Genomic DNA, 26,546 nt, shown 5'->3' with positions numbered 1-26,546 from the left:
CTATTTGTTGTCTTCCTTACATCTGCTTCATCTAAAGCAGGAGTCTCAAATTCAACCACCCTGAGGGCTGCATGAGGGCATTTTCGATGGCCCAAGGGCCATGCAACCTTTGTTATCTTTCCTGACACCTTGTGACGACAATCATTTTGTGGGCCACAGGATATGGCTTGGCAGGCCATATGCAACCTGTGGGCCACATGTTTGAGACCCCTGATCTAAAGTGACAAATGAATGTCTATTTCACTTAAGCAAAACAATTTTGAAATACAATTTCAGCTAATATACAAAGATATATAAAAATCTAGATATGTATATTTTAATTATGTAAAAAGAAACTTTTTAACAGAATGGATTTTTTTTAAGTATAGGTATTCTAAGGTGATCTTTCATCTGGCTGAGGTGAAATCTATCTTTATCCTTCATAAAACAATAAAATTTAAAGCCTTATTTTTAGGTACTGCAAGTATTATGTGCTGACGTAATTCTCTTAGCTAGATATTACTGATTGGTCCCTATTTCAATACAAGGACATTTATGTCAAGTATATACTCACTTATAAGATGAGTACAACTGCAAACTGCTTATTATGTGATGGCAGATCTGGGTCCATACTGTTTGTTAGGAGTAATCAGTAGAACAAACAACAGAAACTCTGATATGTAGGCACATTATGTAATGGAAGATCAGGATCTTTGTTGTTTGCAGTTGGACCACTCATAAGTGAGTATTTAGCTTATTTAAAGAAGACCAGAAATAAAACTTTTCCTTTTAAGTATGCAGTTCTCTACAAATTTTAATTAGACTGCAATGTTTATAAATTAAATATCATAGGCGGGTAGTGATTATATTGCAGGGAAGATACCATGACTCTGTAAATTGCCACATTTTGATGAGACGACAGATCACATGGTCCCGTGATTAATGTGCTATTACACCCGTAAACAACACACAAGGGCATTATCTTTTACTCTGGCAACTCCCAGTCAGGATGCTGGGGTCGCTACAATGACTACGTCACGAAAGTAACCAAATAGGTGCAGAAATTTTGCATACAAGGTCACAGAGATTCAGCTACTAGAAGATATGCCAATATTTAAATAGTGGTATTATGGTCGCAGGTGATACTTCAGAATAAGCTTTTTTCTATAGTGATTTTATTATTATTCTATATTTCCATTGATTTCTGGTCTCCCTAAGTACATGTATAAATGTGTTGGAAACAGCAATACATTATTACGTAACGTAAAACCTATTGCATCTATAGTACATTACATAAGCATATAATATGGTAAGCACTTCAAATCAAGGTCCTAAACATGATGATTTCCTGAAAGATAAGGACAATTTTTTTTTTTTTTACCTCAGCCAATGATATATATCAGTTTTTACCTCAGCCAATGATATAGGGCAGGGCTAGAAAAATGTTACAAAGTGAACTTGCCCATGAGAAATTTGACTTGCCCGTTAGAAACTGAGCTTGCCAAAAACATGACAAAATAATAGCACAAAAAACAGAGAAGCATAGGTAAAATAAAGTGTGGGATGTAGTCTTTAAATTGTGACATATTTATTCCCTATTTATTTTAGAACACTCTTGCTGCTGAATTAAGTTGCTATTGAACATCCGCAGGAGAGAGCTTTTGTGTCCGTGGTGTCATGACCTTCTACACAAATATTTAAATACTTTTTTCCTTCATTGTGCAAATTTGAATGCTTGTTTAGCAATGAAATTAAGAGACAGCATAATCATTGGTGGTGTTGTTTGCTTCTTCATAATTCTTTTTGTAGGCATTTTTATTTTCTGTTGGTTTTTCAACTGTACTCTTCACACATTAGTGACTTTATCATGACAAGGAATGGGAGCTAAGTGCCTTTCAAAATGACACAGAAGCAAACAACCTAGGATGGCCTATGTGTTTCAAATTCACAACGCTCAAATTACAAGTAATATACTTTACCAAATGAGCTTGGCTCCTTTTTGCAGACAAAACAATTCTTGTCAATACATTTTGTTAGTTTCCTTAATGAAATGAAGAGAAAGATACTAATGTTAATAAAAGTGATTGGATGGCTTCGTTTAGTTAAAGAAACATGTACCTTCTACAAATTGACTTTGGCATTCTTAGGCTACCTTTGATATTCAACCAACTAAAATATATGTAAACTGAAATTGAAAATGTGTCAACTTGCTTGTGTCAGAATTTGAATCCATCAGTGTAAGTAAAGTGACAAAAGCAATTTGACTTTAATTTGTGCAACACTCAGTATGAGCTACCAAGTCACAACTAAACAAAATAAGTACATATTAGGAATGGACCTCTTAATTTGTAGGGCTACAGTTTCAGCCCACATGCTTGGCAGCTTGTATGCCCTATGATTATAAAAAGGAAATTTGTCAATGATTTGAATTTTTTTTATTCAAATCTAATTCATTTTATTTATTGATTCAGTCCCAAAGTCATCTCATTTCAAACCAAACAGAAGATCTCAATAATAGCAAGGAGCCTGCTTACTCTCATTTTCCAAAATACTAAAAGAGTTCATTTTCAGTGAAGGCCTACATATAGAAAACAAACATTTATTGTCTGTATATAATCTATAAAATGTCTATTTCTAATATTTACAACATACCTGGCAGAAAGGGGGAAAATATGCCCTTACATCTCAACATTAGGAAATTATTAATTTCCAGAGCTAATAAAACAATGAATATTACTCCTGTTGTGTGAACAACATACTTGCCTAGACAAATAAGGACACTGTGAAGGTGTTGAAGTACCATTAGGTTTGAAACATAAAGGTAACAATGTTAAAGCATTTGCACATCCTCCCACTGATTTAAAAAATTAAAAGCATTAAACATATTTAAAAAATGCACCAAACTTATCACTTCATTCATGATTTATAATTTGATTGTCACCAGGGTGTCCCTGACACTGTCAAGTAATTGGTGTTTCAAATGAAATTCAAGCTCTCAATGTAAACGAGCAGACTTCTCACTGTACTTTTCTAGTACATTTCAAACTGTGTTATCTCCAATATTTGCAATATATATTTTATTGTTTCTAAAATAAACTGAACAAATTAAAAGAAGGAGCTGTTATACATATGTTCAAAGGGGGGAAATACTAGGCCTATAATAGATAGTCCCATAACAATAGCCCAGCTAGAAGTAATAATAACAATAAAAACAACAACAACAATAATAATAATAATATAAACCAACAAAAAAACCAATAATAAATAAAAAAATGCAACTGTGTCTGGTATCAGGCCTGAAATTGATACTGAAGCTAAAACGAAACTGAAAGTTGTAAACGTCATACAAGACTGCTGTATAGCAACAACTAAAAAAAGGTGTGGCTGGTTTTAACAACAAATCCAATATTTAACAAAAAAGGTATTTTTGTCAGCCCACCCCCACCCCATACAGAGTTGACAATGCCCAAATAAGATGAAATATTTTCAAGTGAACAGGGAGAAAGGATAAAACAATAAATAATACATCTATTATAAGATAATATAAGAAAAATAAAACAAACAAAATCTAAAGAGAAAAAACAAGAAAAATTTGTATAAAATAATATAAAGTAAAAAATCTAATTAAAATAAACAAATAACACTAAATAACAAAATGATCAATCAGGAAAGAAATAAACAACAAGAATGCTGGAAAAAAGGACACACAATAAAGAAAATCAAGAAAGAAGCCAAACACAATGCAGATAAAAGGAAAAACAAGACAGAAAAGTAGCAAAAATAAAGAACAGGAAAAAGAGAAGAGAACAATGGAGACAGGCAAAAAGTATGTGTGTGTGTGTTATTTGGATTTTTAACATGCCTTTAACAATTCTGCAGTCATATCACTACGATGTCTGCACTGTGGCAGCTTATAGTGATGTCTACCATGGTGGCATGATAATAGTATATCATCAAAAAAATTAGTAATGAGTTGTACATGCCTTCATCACAAAAATTAGACAGCAACGAGTCGTGCATGCCTACAGGCGATACATGACTATAATCCAAGATACTGCTACTCCAAAATGTATGGAATTGAGATTATCAAAGATGATGAACTACATCACATCTCAGGGCTCTCAGCATAATTTTAGGATAAAGAGCCCTGGACTCGTCACAACTGAAATGTGGGAGTACTCACACTATTTCTGAGAGTCACTGACTAAAGTTTACAATGAAGGGAAAGGAACATTAAAAAAGGTATATCCTCATTATTTTATTCATATTTGAATTCAATTTATAGACTTTTACAAGATTATACTGAAAGTACTCTTATTCAGTAATTGTCCAAAAACATTTTCATAACATAATGCATCCTACTACCTTGTTTTTTTAAATGAGTTTCATTACTTTGAAAACTATCTACCAGGCAGCTTATGTGCAAAGAACTAATTCAAATAAATATCTCAGTTTGTAAACTGTTAATTACCATAGGAGATGTCCCAATGGAATAAAGGTGGGATATAACATGGGCTCTTTAGAAGATGCTTATTACTGGTACAAGTATAGTAGCCAAAAAGATTGTGACAGCAGATGTTAACTTAACAAAATGAGTTCATACAAGACATTTAGGTAGTCATACCCAAATATCAGCAGTCAAATGGAACATGTATTTAAGGTAGTGACACAGCTGGGATAAAAAAAAATTTACAAGTAGCTCAAGATATATTTCTTTCAACTAATAAAATGGATATTATTTGTTGCAATCAATCAGGTCAAATTTGTTTTCTCAAGAAATAAAGGTATTTAAAATAGAATACTAAATGAACAGAAGTACTGAATAACAATAATCATATAGTAATCATAGTTGTCATCATCACCACCACTAATATGTATATGGACGTTTGTGTGGTTAAATACAAATCAGAAATTACTAAGGAAGCTTCATCTTCATCTTAGATTCACATTCGGAGTTCAGGTTCTCTTCTTCACTTGTGCCCTCACTTTCACAAATCTGTTGTAATTGGAAGGTGGGTGAGAGACATTACTATCATTTTCAAGGTCTGTTTCCTATGAAATGAAAATAGCTTTTGGTGACCCATTCTGAAAAGTCAACATACTTTTCTGCACTGATTGCATTCATGATTTATATATGCGATGTCACCAATTTAATTCAGCCAGTTACCACCAAAAAAAGGACCTTATTTGCTGAAGAACCTCAAGTACTTACCGTAAATGTAGTGTTTACAATACATACACTATTGGTAGAACATGTTTCTTTGAAGTCATTTTAGAATGCCCTTCAGAGGGTCAATCTTCTCACAAGATAATTACACTTATGGATTTGCTTCATGTATGTTTACTTGAATGCTGGCTGATGATTCGGATCATGGCTGATTCATCCCAAATTACAGGCTGATTCGGACCATGTGAAATATAAGAATAGCCGTGGAACATACATACTTGATTTATTTTTGTAGTTATTATTGTTTTCACTGATAATGTAAGATGTACAGCATTTAAATTTACATAAGATAGTTGCCAGTAAATTTTTAGCTCAAATCTGAAGAAAAAATAGATATGAAGTATAGCATTTAGATTTTTTAAAAACCAAAATAAAAAAATATATATATTTATGGTTTGAATTAAAAGCATTTTGAAACTTTTCATAAATCAGCAACTATGGCCACTTCCAAAAATATCAAACAATAATGCATAACAATTAATACACGATTTTCATTGATTCCTCATCAAAGTTGTGCTTTCTTTGAGATGAACTAATCCAAATTTTTTAAGTAAAGTTATTGATGAGTAACACAATCATGAAACAAACTATTGGCATCACTGAATTTGTATCTTCTGAGCAAACTTTCTTTATTTGTGTGGACATCCACCAGCCCTGCCCAGGACATAGAACTGGTTAGAGCTTTAGGGATGCCACTTCAATCAATGCTTTAAATATAATGGGTTTTGTGTGCTATTATCTATGTCCTCGCTTTTCCTGGTGCATATTTTCAACAAACAAAAAAAAGAAGAAATAAAAGAATTCTGAGAACCCCAGAATCAAGTGCCTGTGCGGTGGGACTATCTTGAAATGTGTCGGGTAGTCTTATACGTTTGACTCAAAAAAGTATGTTTCGATTACAAATGTTTTGAGCTCGTCTAGACTTTAAGAAGGAGTACTAATTTCTCTTGTTAGACCTATAAGCACTTACCCCCACCACCACTAGTTCTACATGTAAGACCTTGACGCTGATAGTTATGTTTTGGGCGTAAAACAAAACCAAGACGTGCTAATGCTGTCTTACATTGTAGAACTACACCACAGGGGTTCGTTACAAAGAAAATTTGGAGTATCCATCCTTGAATCAAGGGATGGGGGTTATAACCTGTAACAATTAACAGGTTAGAACCCCCATCTCTTTATTCAAGGGCGGATACTCCAAATTTTCTTTGTAACGAACCCCTGTGACTACAGTACACCACCACCACCTAAGTTTTTGAATATCTTCTTTCAGCCCTGCGCTCCAATTGAACTACAACAGTAAGCATATTTTAAAAGTAAAATACATCGCAAAGTATGTGTTATTTCTTCTTTCTCTGATGATACTTTGACACTGAAGCCCTTATTAGGCTATACCTACTGTCGTGTAACAAATCTATATTTATCTCTGTGTTGATGTTGGAAATCTTTTACGTTTGAACTCCCGCCCTAGACTGGTTCCGCTGTCGGGTCAAAAATGATCGATACGGGAAACGTCTGGTCCAGAAAGACGGGTAACGGGTCAGAAAGGACCATGATGGAAAATGCCCAAGTTAAAAAGGATAGCTTTAAAAGATTGTTCAGTATCAATAATAATAATAATAATAATAATAATCGCACAGATTTGCATCCTTGTTCTAAAATAAGCCTCTAATAATTATTTTGTTTTCTTTTTATCGAACTGTACCAGCAGTTTATACTGAGTGTTTCAAAGCCTTATTAGCAATCAGTAGTCAAAACCATTTCCCTACCTTCTTCAAACGTTTCCACATCCTGTTTTCGTTCTCATATTAATGACAATTTTCTGCGATACCCATATCTATTCACTTCTTTGAAACTGACAATTTTCATATATACACGCACTACCTTGTTTTAAAATAGCCACTTAATCTGGACTTACAACCCATCACTCGGAATTACCTCTGCAATGGCTTTAGTCAGTTCAGTGTTTGGTTTCTTTTTCAGTTTTTCAACTAATATTTATGCTTTTGTATCCCTTTTTGAAAACAATAAGTGGTGGATCTTATATCACACATCCCTTGCCATTAACAGAGTCCTTGAAACATTATACTAGGCTATTCTGGTTTTTTTTTTTTTAATGATATAGAATAAATAATATTACTCATGTTTTCTGGATGCATTTCACTTGCTCTTCTTGTATTATTTTGCATACCATATTTGTTAACAGATAGTGCATGATGTCTTAAGAGTCTAACTCTTTCAGTTTGATATTTTAGTCTCGTACTTGTGTCTCTTTCCTTCTCTTCGCTCATCACGTTTACTCCATCTTCATTTATACATTTTTTCCAATTCGTAAATTTTTTAGTGACGGTTCCATATTTTCCATTTTCTGATATTTTCAATATCTGATATTTGGATAATTTATTTATCTTTCAAATTACTTTTCGTGTTTAAACATTATTTTTCAGTGTTGAATAAAATCGTCGGTTCTTATGAGACTTTCTGATAGCTACATATTCAATCATGAGTTGTAACTCTGTGTGTTTCAACATTTCCTTTTGCCCAGCATTTGTACTTCTTTAGATATCCACACTAGCAAAACAAAGGCGTGGCTTTATGAATAAATGTGTGTATAATATTAGTAATGTTCGCGTATATAATGAGTTGTTAATAGGGATACCGTAGGGACTATAGGACTTACCATTAAAAACACCCTTGGGTCAATATAGGGACAATGTAAATTTAACATGGGAAAAATGGCTGGGTCAATATAGGGACAATGTAAATTGAACATGGGAAAAATGGCTGGGTCAATATGGGGACAAGAAGAATTGAACATGGGAAAAATGGCTGTGTCACTCTAGGGACAAGGGGAATTGAACATGGGATTTTTTTTTAAAAAAAAAAAAAAAAATTAAAAAAATAGGGCTAGGCAATTGAAAGTCTATCTCTTTTCAAGAGATTGGAGTGGCCCTGAAAAGGGCCTTTGGGTTTGTGTTAATGTATCCCTTAACACAAAGGGCACCGCATTGGTCTTCTTCTTGTCCTTAGGCTACGTCTCACTGTAGGACCATACATTAACACTCTTTTGAGACATCATTGACGTTCTACATAGATCCTACGTATCCATAGACTCGTGTCTGTCCTATGGATAACTGCCCAGTTGGATTGGACATACATGGGTATGTCCGTCCGGAACATCACTGAAGACACAAGCGTGGAAGATTGTACGTCGGTCCACATCTTGAGGCGCCGAGAACAGGTGAATCAATGCAGTGTACTGCGCTTATTTATAGGTAGAGGGAGGATTGAAACGGATTGAGTTCATTGACCAATCCAAACACGCGTTACAAAATTCAGTCAGCTCGCATCCAATCCGAAGAGAGCAGTCTGTGACGTCACGTGGTCAATATAGATTTGCTAGCGCCTGTGCGCAGTCAATTCATGCGACAGTTATTCAACATGACGGAAACTCAGAAAACGATCATTTGGGGTGCACCAGCAGTGGAGACCACCCAAGGGAACCCGGACTCACTTTCAGAAGAGGTAAACTGGGATTTTGTGGATTTTCTTACCTCGCAAGAACCTTCGTCACCTTCTTCATTACCGCACGTGGAGAATTTTAGACAGAGACAGAAAGAAGAATTGGAGAAATTTATACAACAGCAAAAGGAAGCGGAACAAGCTTTTCTCCTACAGCAACAACAGCAAGAAGAAGAGGTAAGAAAAAAAACAGCAACAAGAAGAAGCAGCAGCAAAGAAACAAGGGTGTGAAAATCAAACAGTCACGGTACTGTTAGACATTTTAGCGGAGTTAAGAAGTCTGAAACAAATGTATCAGACTTCTTTATTATGACCGAAGAGAATACGACCTTCCCGAGCTAAACACTCCAACCCTGTGACTAAGCCTATCGTGCCACCCTTAGTGATTTCAACCAAATCATCATCATCATCATCAACAACAGTACGCAGTCCAGAAGTAGGCCATGGCCGTGGCAAAGGCTAAAGGCAATTAAAGTTGATTGCTTAAACTCACTCCTACACCAAGAAAAAGGTCCTTTTCAGGGCCACCCACGTCTCTCGAAAAGAGATAGACTTTCAATTGCCAATAACTCAAAAAAAAAACATTTTACCCCTATAGTACGTGTCTGTGTATGAGTGCGTGAGTGTACGTTCTTATTTTAAAATCAAAACCCAAAGACACTTACCTTTATATCTAATTTATTCTTTTATAAATATTTACAATCCAATTCACAATTCACAACAAATCACTTTAAAAAGTTCATACACTTCTTCTGTCTCATTGTTCACTCTCTCTATTTTTTGAATTTCTTCACCGTCACAGTCTTTCCCTCCTCTTCCTCCTCACTTTCTTCCCTTCTTCTTTTCTTCTCCTGTTTCTTTTTCTTCACCTGTCTGCTTTATTCCTCCTTTTCTTCTTCCTCTTCTTCCTCTGAATAATCCTTCTCTTCTTCTGACTCCTCTTGTTTCTTTTTTTGGGCAATCTGGAGACCAATGTCCTTTTTCTTGACAATAATAACAGGTATCTTGACTTTTGTCTTTTCTAACCCCCTTTTTTTCTTTTTTTGACGGTCTGGACACTCTGAAGACCAATGCCCTTTCTTCTGACAGATATAGCAAGTATCTTCACTTTTATCTCGCAAGGAAGGAGAGTAGTCTGTCGGCTGGTCTGAAGAGAATTTTCTAACGACCCCTCACAAAGCTCTGATGAAACGTTCGATTTCGGTAGTCTCTTCCATCGTTGTGCTCGATTTGAGAGTGAAATGAATAGTGAAAGGACAAGACACACACCCTTTTATATACAATGGTCTGCCAGAACTATAAATTAGTCCATGGCGTTTAAATTTTAGTCATTTGACTTTTTGCAGTCAAGATGAAACGATTCAATTCATTCAAGAAGAAAGAAGAAAGTAAGAGGCAGAAACGTGATCTATCGCCTCGTACCAGAGCTGAAGTCTTGGCACAAATTCATGCCAGTGATTTTGAAGAGGACATGAGTGAACCAGAATTCAAACCCAGAGAGTCTTCCTCTAAACAAAGTTCACCACCCTTAGTCAATCCTGAAAAGTACTATCACATTCGAGAGACAGAAAAGCGCTCCTCTAGAAAATTTAGAACCACGGCTTACACCTACACGGTGAAGTTTAAAAATTTCAAGTCCGACGTACCGTTAGAGAAAGCAGAAGGGTTCATCACCGAGATGTGGGATTCTTTGCTCACCGCACTCAAGCGACAATGTCAAGCCAAAGAAGACGATCGCTTGAGACTTTCCATACAACACGACGGCTTGAAATCCCCTGTTTGGATCGAGTTTAGTAGTCCTGCAGAATTGACCCCTTCCAAAGACATGGACAAAATTCAACACGTACAACAATCCAATGACCAGTTTGACATCACCGACGGAAAAGCCACACTGTTTATGAACCACGTGTCTCCTCCTCAAGGGACTGGACGCAAAAAGATGTTATTGGTGAACGACCTTCGCAGCATTAAGCGTAGCCTCGTCCAAATTCACAACCCTCAAGAACAGACGTGTTTAGCCAGGGCTATCGTGGTGGGACGAACCTATGCCAATAAAAACGACACGGTAGAATGGAAAAGAGCCTGGGAGAATATTCGAAAATCGGATCGAGCCAAACAACGAAGTGAAGCAGAACTCCTGTTGCAACAAACCGACTTGCCCAAAGACACACCCTGCGGCATTCCTGAAATGCAAAAATTACAAGATGTCCTAGCTCCACGCTACACCTTGAAAGTGCACCCTTAAGAAATGCGTGGGCCTCTGTTGTTTCGAGGGAAAGACTTTAAGGATGGAAAATACATTCACGTCTATCATCACGATGACCATTTTGATACCATTACCAGTATCACCGGATTCCTGAGATACGGTTACTATTGTGAGAAATGTGACTATGGCTATAACAATCGAGAGCAACACAAGCATTGTGGATAGAAATGCTCAGGATGTTTGGCCTCTCCACCCTGTCTGAGCGAAGGACAAGAACCAGTGCATTGTTTCACTTGTTTGCGCACGTTTGTCAGCCCTGCCTGTTACCAACAGCATTTGAAGACGCAAGGTTCACAGAAGAAATGCGCTTGTCAACTGCCGAGATTGTGCCCTACGTGTGGACAAGGCATATGTACCAATAGTGCCAAGGCACACCTATGTTCAGGAAAGAAAAAATGTCACATTTGTCATCACATCGTGGACTTGGAACACCATTGCTACGTGCAAAAATACCAACCAGAGAAAGAGGATGGACACAAGAAGAAAGGCAATTTCATCTTCTTCGATTTCGAATGCATGCAAGAGACTAGTATTCACATTCCTAATTTCTTTGTGGCTCATCGAGTGTGCGAAAAGTGCATCAAGAACCTATCTTCAGTCATTGCCTTTACTGCAGCAAGATTCCTGGAGGGCGTGAAAAAATCTTTCGGGGACCGAACACGCTAGCCGATTTCGCTCGATGGGTCTTAGACCCCGTCGACAAGACGTGGAGCCAAGAGGACATCGAACGTTACGGAGATTGTCATCGCCATGCCACGGTGATGGCTCACAATTTCTCCGGATACGATGGACAGTTTCTTTTGAGATACTATACGGAACATGGCACCGAACGTCCTAAAGTGACCTTGAACGGAGCCAAAATCATTTTCATGCAAGTGGGACAAGTACAGTTTAAAGATTCGATGAGTTACTTGGCCATGCCTTTGAGTCGAATGCCTAAAACGTTTGGAATGACAGAAATGGTAAAGGGTAATTTCCACACTTTTTCAATACGGAAGCCAATCAACACGCCGTTCTACCCCATTTGCCGGAGGCTCACTATTACGACAACGACATCATGCGTACGAACAACGAGAAGCTTTCTACGCTTGGTACCAGGCTCACGCCTCCGACCCTTTCGACTTTCAGCAAGATTTGCTAAAGTATTGTCGTTCCGACGTGGACATTTTACGACGTTGCTGTGGAAAATTTCGAGAACTGTTCATGGAACACTGAAGGGGTCGATCCTTTGAAAGAAGCTTGCACCATTGCCAAAGCGTGTTCCTTAGTGTACCGACAACGATTCATGCCTGAAAACACCGTGGCTGTCATCAGTCCTCAAACGACCCACTATGTCAAACGTCAATACTCAGTCAAAGCCCTACGCTGGTTACATTACTTGTGCGACAAGGAAGACAAGTGGATTCAGCATGCCCGCAACGGAGGAGGAGAAAAGACCATCGGAACGCATTCGGTCGATGCCTGGGACTTAGAAAACCCCAAGATCGTGTACGAGTTTAACGGTTGCTTATTTCACGGATGTCCTGTCTGTTACCCTGACCGCGGCACTAAAAATAAGTTTTTACAACGAACCATGGAAGACTTGTACCAGGCTACTTGTAAGCGACGCCTAAAGTTAGAACAGGAAGGATACCAAGTGGTGGAAATGTGGGAACACGAATACGATCACCGTTTGAAAACCGATCCCGAGTTTAAACGCCTCGTGGAAAGTTACCAGTTCATGGACCCCTTGAACCCGAGGGATAGTTTGTACGGAGGAAGGACCAATGCCACCTGTTTGCTGTACCAAGCCAACGAAGAGAAAGGAGAAGAAATCAAATACTTGGACGTGTGTTCGCTGTATCCCTACGTGTGCAAATATTGTCGCTTTCCTGTAGGGCACCCACAATTGTTCACCGAACACATCGACCTGAAAAACATTCGACAATACGAAGGCTTGATCAAGTGCAAAGTTTTGCCTCCCACGGACTTGTACCATCCCGTCTTACCTCACCATTGCCAAGGCAAACTGATGTTTCCTTTGTGCCGTACTTGTGCCGAAACTTGCAACCAAGATCAACCTTGTCATCACACCCAGGACGAACAGGCCTTGACGGGGACGTGGGTCAGCGTAGAATTGTTCAAAGCTCTGGACATGGGATATCAACTGTTAGAAGTGTACGAAATTTGCCACTTTCCCAAGACACAACAATACCACAAGGGTGACCCCACGCAGAAAGGCATTTTCGCAGACTACGTGAATGCCTTTTTGAAACTGAAGCAAGAAGCCAGCGGCTATCCTTCCTGGTGTCACACTCCCGAAGACCAAAAGACATTCAAAGAGAAATACCGGGTAGAAGAAGGCATCACTTTAGATCACATCGAGAAAAACGAAGGCAGGCGATCGTTTGCCAAAGTGATGTTAAATTGCTTGTGGGGGAAAATGGCACAACGCCCGTGTTTACCCAAGACGGAATATTTGACCGAACCTTCCCGCTACTTTCAGATGATTCACGACAAAACCAAATTCATGAAACACGTGGACGTCGTTCGCGAAAATTTGATCTTAGTGAATTACGAAGAAGATCTGGACTTTGTACAAGACGACCCTTTTGGAAATGTCATCATTGCGGCTTACTCGACAGCTCATGCTCGCTTAAAATTGTACGAAGCATTAAAACTGTTAGGGGAACGCGTCCTGTACTTTGACACGGACAGTTGCATTTACATCCATCACTCGAGTCAACCACACCCTGACATCGAAGGAGACCGTTTAGGAGCCTGGACAGACGAGCATCCCGACGACAAGATTCTAAGTTTCGTCAGTGGTGGTCCAAAAATTACGGCTACGAATACCGGGACAAACAAGAAGAAGTGCACAAGACGTGTAAAGTGAAAGGATTGACTCTGAATTATCGTACCAGTCGTGTGGTCAACTTTGGGGTATTGAAAGAAGCCTTGCAGTCTAGAGAAGATGAACACTTTAAAGTGATCACCTATCAACCGAACAAGATTGTACGTTTACCCACTCACCACATCGTCAGTCGACCCTTGGAAAAAGTCTATCAAATCGTGTACCAGAAGCGAGTTCGACTTCCCAATCATTTCACCTTACCGTATGGACACGTCGGTATTGGTCTGTATATAAAAAGGAACCCTAGGCAAGATCGATAGTTGATTGTGACTACCAAGACCAAGCGAACAAGATGAATACTTTTAGAGAAACACAAAACAAGTTCAGACAGGTACACTTCAAGTGTGGGACTTCTGAAGTGGAATGCGATTGTGAGCCTTGCGATGGGAACGATGCTGTACGCTGTGAGCTTAGCGATGCCGTAAAGCATCATGGGAACTTTGTTCTTACTACCCCTATCATGGAAAGTGATGCTGTGCGTGCCAAACCTGAGGGATGCGAAAGCGATGCCGCTCGTCCTCTTGGACACTTTACGGGGTTTCATTTTAAAGGTGGATGTTCACCTTCACGTCTACCCCTCTACGGATGTCATCCAGCCCTGAGCAAACTTCTGTCCATGTCACCCAACCCTCATCGAAACGAACCTGTGAAAGACGAATATTCGTTTCCTGTGCGTTTGTCGGAATACTGCGACTTTGAAAATCGTCTTCAATCGTTCAAAGGAAAGTGGCCTAAGTATCTGGGAGGACCGACCCCCGAAGAATTAGCCAGAGCCGGATGTTTTTACTTGGGCGAAGGGGATAAAGTCAAGTGCTTCAGTTGCGGTGTGTCACTTCACCACTGGGAACCGCAAGATTCAGCCTACCTAGAACATGCTCCATGGTCACCGAATTGTCATTACTTACGTTTAGTGGGACCGAGACATTGAAGTAACTTACCATACCCTGTTTATGGATACTTTCCAAGAGAACATTCGTGCTTTGCCTGTGGAGTTGAGAGAAAGGATTTACCGAAAGCTGGTCAAAATACAAGTCAAACGTAAAGAACAGTTGCATCCGTTACGTCACCAGATCTTTAACCACTGGTACCTGAATGGTATAAGAAAACTGATTCGTCAGAAATTGTTTCAGTGGTCAGACCTTGTTCAATACTTCCAGGCCCCCGATGATCCACGTGTTGATCATTTTGGTTACTTCGAGATTCACCTAGTGCAACGCATTGAGGAAGACAAGTTAAAGGATTGCCAACATATTTTACGTGGAATCTACTTAGCGGAAGAGGAAACTTCTAAACAAACTCTGACGTTTAGGTTACAGTATGCAACATTTAGATTCCCCACTGGAGAACGAAGATCTCTGGGTAGAAAGTACGTGTATTGTTTCCGAAACAAAGAGAGTATAAAAACAGGCTGCCATGCCACGACTTTTATCACATGTAATTGAACAGATTCCGTGGAAGGAACTCAATGACCATATTCAAACCGTGGATCATTACCATCAATTATTCCAAGAACTGTATCCATTCAATTTGGGACGACGCATAGTGTGTGTCTTAGTGACTTGTTTTCTGGGATTTCGTTTACCAGCCGATTCCTTGTGGACTCTTTACGAACAGTATTTACCACCCCATTCAACATGAAAGTGGTGCCTTTAAATGTTCACGACAGACTCCTTTTGCTCAATGCCTTACGTTTTCATCTGGATACTTATCGACCTCTACGGGAAAAAAAGATTCGTCAACTTTTAGCTACCCAAGACGTGTATGACGATGTGTGTAGCTTGTGACTTACACCCCCACCGGACAGATGTCCGTGCCTGGAAAAAAATGGGATTTTGAGGCTTGGACCCAAGAAGTGGCCCAGTATGCAAGAGAGTTGTTCAAGGAAAAAAGTCACTTTTCAACCTGTGTTAGTGACAGTGCCAGAAGAAGAAGAACCCGTCACCCAGGACAGGACTGTCGTGGACATGCCTGAAAGACCCTTTCGGGAGGACACTTGTGTGACCTTACCCCCTATAGAACTGGTCAGAACATTACCCAAAACATGTTGTACAGACATTTGTGTTTATTCCATGTTGATGATTTTGATGTGCCTTTTATCGTTGTACTTAAGCCTTTTGGCTTTTATGTATTTTTGTCTTTCGTATTCATGTTTGAAACATTCAATAAACGTGTCCTGAAAAAAAGTATATAAACTCTCGTCTTGCTTGTTTTCGTGTCACAAGTGACATTCCTAACACTATGGCTGCCTCTGCTGTCTCTGCTCCCTCTTCCTCCACTGTCAAAGTCATCGACGAACGCTTAGATCGTGACAGTTGGGAGGCTTTGTATCTTCGCCATCCCTTTAACATGCTCATTGCTGGACCTAGCGGTTCAGGCAAAACCGAATTCGTCAAACGTTTGATCGAACATAAACATCATTTGATCGATCGTCCACCCCAACGCATCATGTGGTGTTACAAAGAGTGGCAATCGGCGTACAGTCTCTTGCGAGAAAGTCAAGGCGATTCAATCGTGTTTGTGGAAGGCATTCCTAAAGAAGACCACGGCATCGTCTCTGACTCCCGTCAAACCCATTTGGTCATTTTCGACGACATGTTAGGAGAAGACGAAGAAGAAATTAAACTGTGGTTCACGCGCAAAGGGCATCACCGTAATGCCAGTGTCGTTTACATCACCCAAAATTTGTTTCACCAAAGTAAAGCCCATCGCACCATCAGTCTCAATGCGCATTACGTGGTCTTGTTTAAAAGCCCTCGAGATAAATTGCAAGTGCAAGTCTTAGCCAAACAGTTAGGAACGCCTTGGCTGACTCAGGCGTACGACGATGCCACTCAAACTCCACACGCCTATTTACTCGTCGATTTGAAACCTACGACCCCCGATGATTTGCGATTTCGTACCCACTTGTTTCACCACTGGTGCCAAGACGGAGGGCCTGTCCTGTACACGTCTCCTTCCTCGACTTAACTTCACTACACAAAAAAATCTACAAAAACCTCTGACACCTTTTGTCTGTCTCACACAGTTTGAACATGACGTCCCTTCAGTCGCATCTTCCCGTCAAATTGATTCGTGCCTTGTATGGCATCAGTCGAGAAAAAAATCCACAAACACGAGCTCGTGTCTTAGAAGCTAGTCTCAAAGAAGTCTTACGATGGTTCACGGTAACAGCACGTCAATTACTACAAGGGATCATTCAGATTCCTCATCAAACCAAACGCTTTTTTGATCGAAACAAAGTCACTTTGACCCAACTGCCCGATCCCCGCATCGACACTCAAACCAATAAACAAATCATTTTGAAACCTGGAGGGAGCGGTACTCTAGGAGGGGTCATCATTCGCTCTCTCTTAAGATCGGATCCTAATGCCCCCAAAGTTCTCCCCAAGAAAAAAGTCAAACGAAGCTCCAAGAAGAAGAAAAAGAGCCACGGTGTCAAGACCAAGTCCCCAAGGAGACCCGTGTCTCCAAGAACTTCTCCAGTGGCGGGACCCTCCTCTTACCTGACACCACCCCGGAAAAAGAAAAAAAAACCCAGAAAAAGAAGCAGACAAAAAGCCCCCAGAAAAAGAAACAGAGAAAAAGTCCCCAGAAAAAGAAAAGCCCACAGAAGAAAACTAGTCGCAAGAGAGGCACTTCGGCCAGGATGCAACCTTACACTCGCAAACCACGACCTGCCACGGCGGTGACCGCGTCTCCGGCAGCCTCACGTTCATCCACTTCCCCGTTGATGACACGAAGAACTGAAGGGTACTTGGAGACGTTGATCACACCAAGAACTTCTCCGTTGATGACCCCAAGAACTTCTTCAGTGGCAGGTCCCTCCAGTTTAGTGGCAGTGGCCGCTGCTAACAAAGTACCTTCTCACAAAATCAAAGTCCAAGAAAGATCGGGCATGTTACAAAGTTTACTGGATTTGTCCAAGTAAGAACTGGCTCGATTTAGTCCGTTGCATACCCCTGCACGACGTGTCATGCCTGTCCTGAAGTTGATACAACGTAAAGACAACCGGTGGCGACGCGTTCCAGTATAAAAAGAGGTGTGTGACCAAGCAGGAGTATCAGTGTTTTTTGGTGCTGAAGACTCAAAGATGTCACCCTCCAGAAAACATCCCTCTTCTAAACAACCCCAAGGAAAGAAAAGGAAAGGACTGCCTCCTCGTTTAGTCAAACATGGGGACATGTTATCTGTCCTGTCCAAAGCTTCTCCACCCCTACGAAAAAAACTCATTCAATCAGCCTCCAAAGAGGTCATCGATACCGTGTGCGAATGTTGTTTGAACGTCTTGAAAGGCACGATCCCTTTGTCCAAACACCAGAAACAATGCTTAGGCAAACATCGTCACGTTCTTCGCCAAATGGTTCAAAAGAAAATTCCCATTAGTCAAAAGAAGAAGATGTTGGTCCAACGTGGAGGAATTTTACCCCTCTTGTTAGGTCCATTGCTGAAAGGAGTCTTGGGAACCATGTTGGGAGGTCTGGTGGGAGCAAGATAAAAAGGCCCTCTGTAGTCCCAAGATCTCAGAATCGACCCCTGACAACCCCATGGAAGGACGAAAACTAACTTTAGTGCCTTACAAACGATGGATGGAATACCATCGTTGGCAAGAACAACGCACCCCGCATTTACCTCCCAATCCCAATTTGAGCGAGATGTCCCAGTTACAACACGAATTGCAATCCTTGATGGATCGCCAAGATTTGTCCGAAACTGAAAAATCGCTAAAGTACGGTCAACTCTTGCAACGACTGCAACTCCTTCACCAGAAAGCTTTAGACGAAACAGCTCTACCCGCTCTGAAAGATTTTAAGACCTTGATGAAAAGTGCAGCACCATCATCACTACCACCACCACTACTACCATCCCCAGGGGTCACTAGAGATGTTACCCCACGAAGACCTGAGGAAGATGAGATGCGAGAAGTGTTTCAAACACCGTCAGCAGCTCCCATTTCAAGTAAGATTGCAGCATCCTTGTTGACCCCGTCCCCCACACCCCAACGAGAAGAAATGAAAGCTTGGGTTAAAAAGATGATGTCCACTCCTCCTTCGACACAAGTGAAAACGAAAGAAGGGAAACCAGAAGTTAAAAAAGAAAAGAAGACCAAAGCCATTCCATTGCCACCTCCACCACCACTACCTTCGACTTCTACTCCCGTAGTCCATCGGACACGTAAATCCGTTTCTAAACCACCCTTTCGTCCCACCCAAAGTAGCATCACCGAGGAGTGGGTGATTTATTAACACACACAAAACAAAATGTAGAAGGTGTTAGCCAGCATTTACTACGATCCCTCTCATCCTGCAGGTTACGCAGGACTTCAAAAATTGTATCGTGCTGCCAAAACTCGACTGAAAAGTCTCCGTTTACCTCAAGTGCAACGATGGTTACAAAAACAAGCTACTTACACTTTACACAAACCCATTCGACGCAAGTTTTCCAGAAGTCGCACCCGAGTGGAAGGCATCGATCATCAATGGCAAGCCGATTTAACCGATGTCCCTCATTTGGCCAGCTACAATCGTGGCTACAAATATTTGTTTTGTGCCATCGACGTCTTTTCCAAATTTGCCTGGGTCGTGCCCTTGACTTCCAAATCGAGGAGCGAGTTAGTGCGATCCCTGCAACGAGTGTTGAAGCAAATCGGTCGTCTCCCTCTTCGATGGCAAACGGACAAAGGTACCGAATTTCTGAACCAAGCTTTCCAAAAAGAATTAAAGAAACGTGACATTCATTTTTTTGCCACCGAGAATCCCGAAACCAAAGCCAGCATCGTGGAACGTTTTCAACGCACTTTGAAAGAACGCATGTGGAAATATTTTACGCATCACCACACTCTGAAGTACATCGACATCTTACTGCACCTGGTGCAAGCGTACAACCAATCTTACCATCGAAGCATCAGACGTGCCCCGCAAGAAGTGACTCCCGAGAACGAAGTGTTGGTGTTTGAGCGCCTGTTTGGTACGTCCCCGACGAGGGCTGTCCCCAAGAAAAGTGGAGTGTTGACCGTAGGAGATTGGGTACGCATTGGCAAAACCAAACGCACTTTCGACAAAGGTTACTTACCTAACTGGAAAACCGAATTGTTTCGTGTCACTGGACGAGTGCATGGCCGTCATCCTGATGTCTATAAATTGGAAGACATGAACGGAGAAGTGCTCAAAAGGAACGTTTTATTTGCCCGAGTTACAACGTGTCACCAAAAAAGAAGACGACGTGTACGACATCGAAAGCATTCTCGAACGCAGAACCCGTAAAGTGGGCAAACGACGTGTCAAAGAAGTCAAAGTACGTTGGAAAGGATATCCACCCAGTTTTGATTCTTGGATCGACGCTTCGCAAGTCATCGACTATAAAAAGAAGTGACCATCATGCCCTTTCACACAGACGCAGCTACGTCGACCACTCCTTCAATTAGTTCTTCTGTGCAAGATTTACAAAAACAACCTTTGTGGGTGTGGTGTGGAGAACGTGTGCCTAAAACGCAAATCGTCTTTTTCTGCCAAATCTTCGTGGTGTATTGTGTCATCGGGGCAGCCATTGCCAATTTGAGTTTGCAACAAGGAGACAAACAATTGTGGACCATTTTATTGAGCAGTTGCATCGGTTACCTGCTTCCCAATCCCTCCCTGAAATTCTCCTCGAACGGGAACCACGGGAACCTTGTGTCCAGTGCCAGTGCCAGTCAGCACTCCAACAACAACCAGAACCCCATTTTGAGCGGAGACACGCCTCTGACGTCCATTAACCCCTGTTACAGCCACAGAACTCTGGAATTATGAGTCACCAAAACCAATTTTACTTAACCTTACCCAGTGACAGTTCCATGGAGGTGTTTACATCACTGAAACTCAAAACAATTTTGACGTCGAAATTCTGGACCAAACAGTGCAGCAAACCATGATGACCACTAATCAACATAAATCACTTGCGAAAACCCCAATACCCCGTAGCAGCAGTGACCCTTCTCCTCCTTTTTACGTTTATGAATTTAAAATTAACAGAGGCCATTATTTTAAGGGTCAACATTTGGTGGAGGCAATCGCTGACAAATTCTATGCAGCATTTGACAAAGTTCTGACCAGACTAAAAAAACGTGTCACCATTAAGTACCATAAACTGTCTCACCTCTACTAATCAGATTTGAAAGTGAGGGAAAAAGTATACGTATTCAATTTTGCCCTGAATTGTATGACATTTTGGGTGGAGCCCTCAATATGGTCACGGATAAAAAGACCAATAAAATTCACATGGCAGACATTGAGAACAACGGGCATTTTGCGAGGTATTTTCGTTTCCCGGTAGAACTGAACCAGGGACTGAATTTGATCTTTGTGTACTCCGATGTGGTGGTTCTCTAGCGACTCGTAAGTCATGTATCCAGTATACCGAGGGGTTGCTCGACAGCGAGGACAGGTTTAGGAGATATGTTGAAATTAGCCTTTCGTTCGGTAGCTCCGGTGTTGAAACCGATGGTGACACGCGGATTGCATGCCTTGAAAGATGCCGCACTGACACAAGGCAAAGAATTTCTCCAAAATGTCATCATCGACAAACAAAACCCGAAAGAAGCCTTCTTGAGGGCAGGTAAAAATGTCTTGTTGCAAACGGGTAAAGACATTTTAGGCCGACGAGAAACGCCTATAAATGCCCTGCACGCTACCGAGTCAAGCATTCAGCAAGGACAAGGCAGAAAGAGACGACGAAGAAAACACCCTTTCACCAGACTTCACACGTCTAAAGCTAGAAAGACAAAGAAAAGAAGAACCGTTCGAGACTTAGACGTTTTTGATTATTGAGAAATAGGAAAAAATGATGCACAGAGAGTCTTGCGCCTGTTCCAAGTCGGAACTGGATCTGTTTGCCATGCCCCCACCATGATGACGATGCAAGAATCCCAATGGGTGGAATTTAACCCCGTCTCCTCATTGACAGATTCCACTCCCATCGAGCTTGAAATCAAAGGACAGCCCGAAGATTACATCGATCTGAATAGCAGTTACTTGTACTTGAAAGTCAAAGATCTAGATAAGGGAGGAGATACTATAGTAGACGAGAAAGTAGCTCCCGTCAACAATTTCATGCATTCCTTGTTCAGCTCAGTGGATTTGTACTTGAATAACAAACTGGTCAGCAGCAGCATGGATACTTACCCTTACCGTGCCTACCTGGAAAATCTCTTGACGTACGGAATAGATGCCAAGAACACCCATCTCAATGCTTGCGTGCTATGGGAACCTGACGAAGCGAACGATTTTGATAAAACAGGTCTTAGTGATAACCCCAAAACAAAAGCATACACCAATTTGTAGAATGAAGAAACAAAATATTAAATGGAAAGAGTTTAGAACTGATGGATCATTTGCATTTGAACATGTGGTTGCAAGAGAAATATTTGCTGAATTTTGTAAATGTTCGCTTGAGACTAAATCGTAGCAGTGCCGCTTTCCATTTGTTGGCTGATGTTGATGCTACTACTGGTGTCAATCCTAAAAGCAAAATCGAGGACGTCAAACTCTACGTACGACGCGAGGAAGTGTTACCTAAAGTGGGAAATGACATCAGTAACACGTTGAGCAGAACGACCGCCAAGTATCCCATACGACGCGTGGAAGTGAAAACGTTCACTATTCCCGCTAACCATCATTCCATGATCGAAGATCATCTATTTCAAGGACAGTTACCCAAGCGTTTAATCCTTGGTATGGTCCTGAATTCAGCCTTCAACGGAGCCTTCGCTGAAAATCCTTTCAACTTTCAACACTTCAACGTGAAGAAAATCGAAGTCAGTCGCGATGGCAAGACCTTGTGTACCAGACCTTTCGAACCTGACTTTAGTGACACGAAGATGAATTACTTGAGATCGTACTTGTCCCTGTTCGAAGCCACCGGCCAGTTAGGGACCAACACCAGTCACAGCATTACGTACGAGGATTATGCAGGAGGCTATGCTTTGTGGGCTTTCGATTTCACTCCAGACCAAGGCAGCGACGAGGGACATTTCCACCCTATAAAATCTGGCCATATTCGTGTGGAACTTCAGTTTGCAGAACCACTGGACAAGACAGTGAACGTCATCCTGTATGCAGAATTTGACAATACCATAGAAATCAACAGTTTGAGAGAAATCATTCTAGACTATTAGAAGCTATGGAAGACTGTTATCCCTCTTTACCTAGTGGAGAAACTTTAGACATGGAATGTGAGGAGACTGTGGAAGAAGAAGTTATCATGATGAAATCCCGATGGCCAGAACAAGAAGCGCATTTAGTCTCCTGTGTTGGTAAACACTTGGTCGAAAAAATGACGGAATTGATCAAAAAAGATTGATATGGATGTCAAAACGATCATCCCAGTCAAATTCAACACGATAAATGTCTGATGCTGAGTCAAGAAGAAAAATTGGACGAGTATCTGGACGAAGCTTGGAGTCTCATCTCGGACGAAGTCGTGTTGCATCAGTGGTATAAAGACTTGCGTGAACATTCTTGTCCACCATTAACCACTCAAGAGATCCATCGTTTCGACGCTCTCCTGAATCAGAGTGGGGAGACGAAAACAAGAAACGGTTATTTGTCAGACATTTTCAAGCAAAAAGTCAGGATCGAATTGATCACTTATTATTACCTGTGAAGAAGAAAAAAAAAACACACAAAAATGGATACCTGGGAACTTTATTACCTTTTGAACCGCAGTTCATACACGGCTTCTTGGAATCCTGTCGTCTGTGCTAAAGATGAACTCCCTCATCGCAAACCTCAAGACCATCTAGCTTATGTGATCAACACGGACGACAGTCATCTCCCAGGAACCCACTGGGTAGCCGTTTACTTTCCTCAAGATTGATGTGTGGAATATTTCGATTCGTACGGATTGCCCCCTTTGGAAGACGATATCATTGACTTTATGAGAAGAAATGCTCAGACCACCCGATTCAATAATGTGAAATTACAAGGCACAGATTCCTTGGTGTGTGGACAATATTGTGTGTATTTTCTGCATCATCGCAGCCTGGGCTATTCCTTAGAACATTTAGTGGCTCATTTTGATCCTCGTTCTTCTTCTAGAAATGATGTGAAAGTAGATCAATGGTTTTGCGACCATTATGCTTATCTTTTGTCTCAAGCTAGGAAACGTAGCGTCCATCAATGGCCTAATGACTTCCAACAGTGGAAATCACAATCTCATTCACAACGTTGTCAACCCTGTTTAAAGTAGAGTGTTAATTGAAAAAAATGTTTGTAATTTGAAAAAAATGTTTGATGTTATATTGTTGAATTATTATTATTAAAAATGTTATAGTTGTTTGTTAGTATTAAGTGATTTTGAATAAAAAATGTGTTTTGAAGAAAAAAATGCCTTTTTGGCTTGTTTGCCTATAGAAATCTTGATTCATGCTCTTTGACTTCTTACTATCCCTCTCATGACACTCGCTCGAAAACCGTGTAAGGATGTTTTCCTTCACGTCCGCGCTTTGACTTTAAAAACCGTTGTAGCCTCCAGTCTAAACATCAAAACCCATACGTGCAGTGCACGCATCATAAATTTAAAATGCGAACTAGATCAGGTCCAATCCCACTAGTCGCTAATCAATGCAAATGAATGACAGAGTGTGTGCTGGATCCTATCCCACTCAAACAAAAACAAAACATAGGCCTTACACTCAGATTGATGTGTACACAAAAGTACCTCGACCTGACGGCCCAATCAATTAGTGTTCTGTGAACACAGAAATGCCTGGAGGAAGTGGCTCCATTCCGTCCTGCAAGAAGTAATCAATTAGGTGCCTGTGGCATCATAAACCAGTGGTACATGCTCAATGCGAGCGCACACCACTATAATCCAACACAACAACAAAGTCTAACCATCCATTGTCGACTCATCCTCCTACGAAGATGTGCTCCAAACTAGTTAAGCTAAACGAAGCCTACGTGAATTTGCATAGGGTCAGACACAGTCTGATACCGAAGCCAGAAGAGATAGAGAATGTGAGAATGTTAAAAGTCACTGAAGACCTGATAGAAGAGCTCTTCAGAGAAGAAGTGAACAGGGAGAAAGAAGAATGGACAGAGAAGTACAGACTTCAGAAACAGCAGAGAGAGTAGCAACAGCAACAACACCAGCAGCAGGAACCTGAACCTGACAGAGGCTTTGTCGATTGTCGTATCGACACCAAAGAGTTCTTCTTCTCTTTCCAAAGAAGCAGACCTATCGTCAGAAAGTCTATCATCAGAGGACGTCGCATTCTTAGAAACTAAAAGATTGCCCTAGCTTCAACTTCACACAAGCAAAAAAAACCCAGCCCTTTTCAGGGCTACCCAATACTCTAGAAAAGAAATAAAAATCGATTTGCCAATGTGTGTGTAGAGTAGTGTGAATATAAACACTAACTCTTTTCTGGTGTGATTGTATGTGTTTGTGTGGATAGTAGATAATGATCATATTTTTTTTTGCTGTTTGACGTGCGTGGAGAGTAGATTTGGGGTTTGATTGGATTGCTTTGCGTATGTGAATAGTATATTGAAGTGATTAATGAAAATTTTTAAATTAGTAAATGGTAGTATAAAAAAAGTGAGTGAGTGTTTCTTTTAGGTCCGCGCGTTGTTTGGTCATGATCTAGGTAATATAACTTTTATCTACAAGTAAGCGACTTAAAATTATAGCTGGAACGATGGAAGACTGGAGCGGCAGCAATAACCTGGAAATGTCTAGCCCAGGCACTGTGGAAAAAGCTGCGAGACTACCTTTCTAGACCAGACAGCTACCGCAACGCCGGAAATACCTGCAGTTCAGCATAGCAGTCTAAGAAGAAAGAATAACAAGATTGCTACCATTGCCTTAATGTTACACGGCTTTCATTTGGCAGAAAGCCGTATTTGATAATACTTTATTTAAACCAGATTTGACCTTATTGGTACCGCCGTAAAAATTTTTTATACCGACTATTTATTTATGCGTGACTCTAACTATTACAAGTCACTTTGACTTAACCGATTGGTTTATCTATTAGAAAATCAAAAGTACACTATGTACGCAAAAATTTTAACTTGTTCGATCAAAATTTATTCCGAATTTATATAACTCATCAAATTTGACTAATTGCAGAGGTGGCTTACACATTATTGGTATTTCTATTGTCCATTAGTACAACTGGACTTGATTTGAAATAAGTACGGGCTGGCGTTTCGGGAAGTACACAACATCCAGGGTTGGCTTGCTGAGCACCTTTCCTCCTTTACCACGCTCGGATTTCATACAAAAGTGGCAAGATGTGGAACGATCTCCACTTGCCACAAGCCCAGGATTCCTAATGTGACGTCAAAAGTTGGCCAATGGCAGCTGACTTTACATAATGCTTGGTTGACACCTGGGGCACTTTAATATCTAACTGAATATATGAGTGTGGGTTTGCACTATTCCTACTCATATCATATCATTTAATTTAGGCCTTACATTTAGTATCGTTTCTACGAACTAACGGCCCAATCAAATGGTACTCTGTGAGTACATAAATGCCTGAGGGGTGCGGCACCATTTCTCACCTCAGGAGTAATCAATTAGTGCACCGTGTGCACATAAACCAGTGGTACATGTCTATTACAGACGAACACCACTATAATTCAACTAAACAAACAAAACTTTTATCTTAGGGGATG

General features: G+C 40.6%; 1 protein-coding gene across 1 annotated transcript in view; it reads right to left on the bottom strand.

Annotated features, from left to right (window-relative positions):
- The window catches only part of LOC149802623 (uncharacterized), a 43,673-nt gene extending 38,759 nt beyond the window's left edge, over window positions 1–4,914 (bottom strand). Inside the window, exon 1 of the mRNA XM_089951945.1 lies at window positions 4,896–4,914. The gene's annotated coding sequence lies outside the window, so the exon portion shown is untranslated. The remainder of the gene's footprint in view (window positions 1–4,895) is intronic.
- Between the last annotated feature and the right edge of the window lie 21,632 nt (window positions 4,915–26,546).

The sequence above is a fragment of the Sinohyriopsis cumingii genome, chromosome 3 (assembly GCF_028554795.1).
Source record: "Sinohyriopsis cumingii isolate HCF-2022 chromosome 3, ASM2855479v2, whole genome shotgun sequence".
NCBI classification, from domain to species: Eukaryota; Metazoa; Mollusca; class Bivalvia; order Unionida; family Unionidae; genus Sinohyriopsis; species Sinohyriopsis cumingii.
Note: the sequence above shows the minus strand (reverse complement) of the source record. Positions and strands in the feature narration are given on the sequence as shown.